The following is a 7375-nucleotide window of genomic DNA, read 5'->3' on the forward strand; positions in this document are numbered from 1 at the left end:
CAGGTGTGTGCCACCGCCACCCCGGCCTAGCTCTTAAAACTTAAATTAGCCTGTTTATATTAATCTATGTTCTGCCACATGACTCATTACCTCTCCTCAGTACCCTTAGTCCAACTTCCTCTGCATTTGGCTGGTGAATCCTCTGTCTTAGTTTCTTTTCCAGAGTTCCTCTCTCTGCCTGGAAGTCACACCTATCCTCTCCTGCCTAGCTATTAGTCCTTCAACTCTATTAAACCATCAGAAGGTGCCTTAGACGGACGAGGAAGGACAGAGACACATCTTTACATAATCTACAAAAAGATCCCAACACTAAACCTCTGAAACTGTAAGCCAGCCCCAATTAAATGCTTTCCTTTATGAGAGTTGCTGTGGCGTGTTGTCTCTTCACAGCAATAGAACCTTGACTTAAACAGTACAGGATGTCAACCAGAGGAGACATTTGAGCCTGGGGCTGTTCACTCATTGGGGTCTAGAAATTATTCTGAGCTTTGTTTTTTTTTGGGGGGGGGGGAGAAGTTTACCTTATACTTCTGTTGCTGTTGCTGCTGTTGCTGTTGTTCGAGACAGGGTCTCATGTAGCCTCAGTTTGTCTGGAATTTGTTATGTAGCTGAAGCTGGTACTGAACTCCCTATCCTCCTGCCTTTGCCTCCTGTGTGCTGAGATTATAGACACGTAGCACCACGTGTAGGACATCCTATAGTTCTTTGAGACAGGGTTTCTTGGAAACAGACTTCTCTGAGATAACTTTCCTATGTATAGCACAGCTTCTCCAACCTTAGGGCCTCTTCTGTGGACCAGACCAAGAATGGAATCTTCTGCATGGGTCATGGGCATCCATGGAAAATAGGATTTCAGTTCATTGATGTGTTCACCCTCTCCCTACACACCTACCCCAGTCCAGGATCTGGAAAACTGCTGGCTGAGACCTGAGTGTTACACTTTCTAAATTCTTATTCCTTTTACCTGGGGTCAGGGAACTACCAGACAACTTTATTGTAAAGAATAAAGTAATATGTAAAATTTTTTGGACAGTGTTTAAAAGATGGGAGGGGTCTATACGTGTTCACCCCCTTACTGTCTTCCTTCTTTGTTCTTCCATTCCCACCCTCTCCCAGATTCTAAGTGGGAAGATGGAGTACCTGGCCTATTTTCACTCCCTAAAACTGACCAGAAGTCGCGATTTGTCATTGCTGTCCCCGACCTCTAAACGCCCACCACCTCTCAGCTGAGTTCAGGCCCACACTGTTTTTCATTCTCTCTACAGTAGCCTACTAAATTATTCTCCCTGCTCTCAGCCTCATCTCCTAACCCATCCTCCATGGTTGCTATTTCAAAAATGCAAATTTGATCATGTCTCTCCCCTGCTTAAAATTCCTCATTTGATTTCCATCACCTTCAGGGGGAAAAGAAATCCAATCTCGTTAGCATGTAACACAAAGTCCTTTGTGATCTGACCCCTATTTATCACCCTGGCCTCTTCTATTCTGTCCTCACTTCCCTGCCCTGACCCAGTACATTGCACTTGGCGCTAGATGTGCTTAAACATTTAGAGTGCCCTGAACAGGCTGTGCTCACTTACCTGGGGACATCTGCCCTTGTTGTTTCATTCAGATGGAATCACCTCACACACCCGCCCTCCCCATCCAACTCCTGCCACCCCCAGTCCCTCCTCTCTTGGTCCTCCTGGCCCTTCAGCCTCTAGGAGCCTTTAAGTTACCTCTGCACCCAAACTTGTCACAGTACTATCTGAAGAACAACTGCAGGCTTCTGACTATCAATCAATTGTAAGCTGCTGTATTAAAGACATGGCTTTTTTTTTTCTTTGAGACAGGGTTTCTCTGTGTAGCCCTGGTTGTCCTGGTCCTTGCTCTGTAGACCAGGTTGTCCTGGAACACATAGAGATCTGCCTGTCTCTGCCTCTCTACTATTGGGACTAAGACGTGTGCCACTACTGCCCGGTAAGAACTGTTTTTTAAAATGGAGCTTAAAAAAATTTTTTTTTCTTAAAAATTTAATCCTTATTTATTGTATGTCTATTCAGGAGCACGTGTAGGAGGCCAGAAAGGTACCAAATCCCCTGGAGCTGGAGTTCCAGGCAGGTGTGAGCTGCCTGATGTGCGTCCTCTGCAAGAATAGTATAAGCTCTTAACCACCGAGCCTCCTCTCCAGTTCAAGGATTGCTCTTTTTCCTTCCTTCCTTCCTTCCTTCCTTCCTTCCTTCCTTCCTTCCTTCCTTCCTTCCTTCCTTCCTTCCTTTCCTTTTTTCTTTTCTCTTCTTTTCTTTTCCTTTCTTCCTTTTCTTTTTTTTTTTCTTTTTGGTATTTCAAGACAGGGTTCCCCTGTGTAACAACTCTAGCAGTCCTGGAATTTCCTTTGTAGACCAGGCTGGCCTCAAACTCACAGAGATCCACCTGTTTCTGCCTCCCAAATGCTGAGATTAAAAGGTGCCATCACTGCTTGGCTCCTCTTTTTCTTTTTTCTTTCCAAGTTTTGTTTTATGTGTATGGGTATTTTGCCTACATATATGTCTGTGCACCACTTACAAGCCTGATGCCTATGGAGTTCAGAAGAGGGCATTGTATAGATGGTTGTGAACTGCCATGTGGGGTGCTGGGTATCAAACCCAGGTCTTTTGGAAGAGCAGAAGTGCTCTTAACTACTGAGCCATCTCTCTAGTCCCCTTTTCTTTTCTTTTTGAGATTTATCATAGCCTCCTGAGTACCGTGATAACAAACCTTTATTGTAGGTACCCAGGTCTTCTCCCCCTTTTCTTCCTTGGTGATTTGCAGGGCCCTTTGACCTCTGGCTCCCTGGAGATTCTGCACTAGCACTGGCTTGAGGGAATAGCTTAGGAAGAATTTGGCTCTCTTTTGTTATGGTGATTCCACCTGTAATCAAAGTTCTAGCAGTGGGCCCCACACGCCTGGCCCCTCCCAGCTGATTCTGCCTGAGGCACCAGGCACCTGTAATCTCCTTCTCCTGCTCCTGATGGGAGGAGGCCTTGCCCTTTTGAACTCCCTTACCCACTGGTATAAATACCCGACTTGAGTTTAATAAAGTTGCCATTTACTCTTTGGTAAGTGAGCAAGGTCTCTTTTGTGTGTGTCTGTTCAAACCCTCAGAACACTCGTCCATTCTCGTGGGCCCGAGTTCGGGAAAGCGCGGGCCTGGATCGGGTGTGGGTATCCACAGAAAAGGCGGGGTCCTACACTTTATGAACCAGTGAGTCAGACTAAAGTCTGCATCTTTTACTTTTTGATTCACAGAGGTTTTGAGATGTGGCTTTTGGTTTTTTGAGATAGTGTCTTCCTCTGTAGCCCAGGCTGACCTCAAATTCACGGCAATCTTCTTGCCCCAGCCCCCTAAATGCTAGGTTTACAAGCATAAAACCATGAGTCAGGCGGTGATGGCGCATGCCTTTAATCCTAGCACTTGGGAGGCAGAACCAGGTGGATCTCTGTGAGTTTGAGGCCAGCCCAGTCTACAAAATGAGTTCCAGGACTCAGAAAATCCATCTATAGAAAAATCCATCAATCAAACAAACAAAAAGAAAAACAAGCATGAACCATGATACCTGGGTGGGACATACACAATCTTAAGTATCCCAGGCACATATAAATGTTTTCAGGCTAAAACAATTGAGTAAGATATGAATTAAAGTCTCATTCCAGTGGCTGAAGAGATGGTTCAGTGGTTAAGAGCACTTGTTACTTTTGTTTCCCTTGCAAGGGACCTAGGTTCCATTCTCAGCTCCTCTTTGTTGGTTTACAGCACCTGCAGCTCCAGTTCCAGAGGATCCAGTGTCCCCGTTCTGACATCAGAGGATACCAGGCAAGACCCATGGTACATAGACACAGATGAAGGAAAAACCCTGATACACATAAAATAATATAAAATAAAATACAGTCTCATTCTAAACTTACACTCTTTCCATGCTAAATTATTTGTGTTATTCATTCATTCTGTAAATATTGAGTGAATGTACTCATTCTTACAATAAACTTTTAATGGATGTCTTGTCTGTGTGGGGGCACTTTGCTACACTGGAGTCCCAACGTGTCGTCTGGAAACATTCCTATTTTCCTTTTAGCTGCTGTCTGTTAGACCTGATTATCCTTTGTTGTTCCGACTCTCTGGCCAGATGCCTATTATTTTCTCATGCTGATTCCAGACTCCTTTTTGACTTCTGAACTGTTGCTACATGCTGTTCCTATCTTCCGTGTGTTTGCCTTTGATATTGGCTGACCTTCCTCAGGTCCGTTGAGTCAACTTTCCAGCCTGGGCCTGCTCTATTCTGTTTGACCTCCCAAGTACTGGCACAAACACTCTGAACGGGAAGAGCCTTTCATCTGAGTCTCATAATTTGATTTTAATTTTTTTTTTTCAATTCACCAGTGATCTCTAATAGTCTCTTGAGTTCAGTGGGCTTTCTCTTATGTTTTTCCCCTATCAATATCTCTATTTTTGAACCCTGATAGCCACGTTGTCTTCTGTGATACTTCTCTAACCCCCCCGAGCTACTCTTTTTTCTTCATTGTTCCCTAGTGCTGGGAGTTAAACTACCAGAGAAGAACCCTGCTCCTGAGCCAGAGCCACGCCTCCAGCCCTGCCCCCACGCCTCCAGCCCTGCCCCCTCTATTCCAAAAACTCTATATTCCTCCCACTTCGAGGTGATTCTTCTCTCAAGACTCTAAGAACAACTATGTAGACTCTCTACTCAGGCTCAGCCTTGCTTCCTTCCATCTTCTATCTTCTTCCCTAAAGATCCATCTGTTCCCAAGGAGCGAAAATATCTAACAGCTGAAGATAAGATAACCGTTTACAAAGTGCCTTTATGTGCTTTATTCATCCTCATCTTAGCGCGTGAAGATCTCCAAAATCTATAACTAGTTCCACAGAATTATGTTATTTGTTTGTTTGCTTGTTTTTGAGACAGGGTCTCACTACATGCCCTTGGCTGGTCTCGAACTTAAGAAGTAGACCAGGTTGGCCTTGAACTCTGCCTGCTCCATCTTCCAGAGATTGGGATTAAAGGCATGCACCATAACACTTGTAACTTTTTTTTTAAGATTGCTATTTTTGAGTGAGGTAACCCAGACCCAGAAAGACAAATATCATATTGGCTCACTCATAAGTGGTTTTTAGACATAAAGCAAAGAAAACCAACCTACAATTCACAATCCCATAGAACCTAGACAACAAAGAGGACTCTAAGAGAGACATTCATGGATCTAATCTACATGGGAAGTAGAAAAAGACAAGATCTCCTGAGTAAATTGGGAGTGTGGGGAGAGGGTAGAAGAGGAATGGGGAAGAAGGGAGGGGAGTAGGGAAAATATACAGCTCAATAAAAACAAACAAACAAAAAGATTGTTATTCTTGTCAGAACTCAGAAAGCAGAGGCAAGTGGATTTCTGTGAATTCTAGGCCTTTCTGGTCTGAGTTCCTGGACAGCCACAGCAGGACTAAACCCTACAAAACAAACAAACAAAAACCTAACAACTAAAATTGCTATTCTTAAAAGTCATCTCTGCTGTTTTCTCAATTTAAGTCTCTCTCTCTCTCTCTCTCTCTCTCTCTCTTCTCTCTCTCTCTCTCTCTCTCTCTTTGGAGACAGGGTCTCACTATGTAGGCCTGTCTGGCCTCAAACTTTCAGATTTGTCTGCCTGTGCCCCCTAAACACTGGGATCAAAGGCCTGTGCCTGAACTACCACACCCAGCAATTTCAATGACTTTTATTACTTTATGGGACTCCACACTTCCCTAGACTTCCTTCATAGCACTTCCAACACTCTGCCTTTCTGTAGCATGCCCGTATCTCTCCCATTAGACTATAAAGACTGCGCTGCATGAGGATAATCTAGAAACATTATTTGCTATTGATTGTATTTATTATTGTGTGTATGATGGCAGGAACTCATGCCATGACACATGTTTGGCGGTCTGAGGACAGCGTTGTGGGGTCAGTTCTCTCCTCCCGCCTTTATATATGCTTCAGGGAGCAGACTGGTGTCATCAGGCTTCTGTGGCAAGCACTTTTAGCTGCTGAACCATTTTCTCAGCCATAGCAATGCTATTTGTATGGGAGGTAAGTTAGAAAATTCTTCTGAGAGTCGAAAACCCCTCCATATATCTTTATATATTTTTCCATATCTAGCGTAATTGTATTTTTCTTGTTACTCAGATTTTCCTCCTTCCATTTGTCTATATTCTTTTCTTCCTGTAAGGCCCAATTTCAATCTTATCTTCCCTAGGAAACTTTTGACTTTTTGGTCCTAACTGATTTTTTTTTTTTTTTAAGACAGGGTTTCTCTGATCGCTTTGGAGCCTGTCCTGGAACTCACTCTGTAGACCAGACTGGCCTCGAACTCACAGAGCTCTGTCTGCCTCTGCCTCTTAAGTGCTGGGATTAAGGGCATGTAACACCTAACTAATAACTAGGCTGGCTAGTCCTAACTAATGTATTTCTTCTTTTTACTACTATTTATCATTATATGACCTACTATTACAGCACATTTAGGCATATTTATATTGTCCTATGAATCATCTAAGGCAGGGATTGATTTGTGAGCCAAATATAGGTCGCTATATAGGTACGAATGGTTTTACTGGGCTGAGAGACGGCTCAAGAGTTAAGAGCATGGACGACACTTGGAGAGGACCAGAGTTTGGCTTCCAGTAGCTAGCTCATCAGGGTTGCTTACACCTACTTGTAAGTCCAGCTCCTGGCAAGTCAGTGCCCTCTGCTGGCCTCCATCAGCACCTGCACGTACATGTATAGTGTCCCCCTCCCCAGGCACACACAAACACATAATTAAAAGTAAAATAAATCAGAAGCTGGAGAGATGGCTCAGCAATTAAGAGCACTGGATGCTATTTCAGAGGACCCAGGTTCAATTCCCAGCACCCACATCGTGGCTTATAACTGTCTATAACTCCAGTCCCAGAGGATCCAATGCTCTCTTCTGGCTTCAGTGGGCTCCAGGCACACACATGGTGCCCAGACAAACACTTATACACATTAGCCAAAGTAAAAATAATTTTAAAAAGAAATAAAATAGGGTTGGGAAGACGAATCAGTGGTTAAGAGTAGTGACGACTGCCCTTCTAGAGGATCTGGGTTCAATTTCAAGCAATCATGTGGTGGCTTCTAACTATCTGTAACTCCAGTTCTAGGAGACCTGACACCCTCACACTGGAACACGTGTATGCAAAATACCAATGCAGGTAAAATAAAAATAAATACATTATTTAAAAAAAAAATAGTGCTGCCGGGCAGTGGGGGCACACACCTTTAATCCCAGCATTTGGGCAGAGGCAGGCAGATCTCTGTGAGTTCGAGGCCAGACTGGTCTACAAGAGCTAGCTCCAGAA

This window comes from Myodes glareolus, chromosome 5 (assembly GCF_982192425.1).
Source record: "Myodes glareolus chromosome 5, mMyoGla1.1, whole genome shotgun sequence".
Taxonomy (NCBI): domain Eukaryota; kingdom Metazoa; phylum Chordata; class Mammalia; order Rodentia; family Cricetidae; genus Myodes; species Myodes glareolus.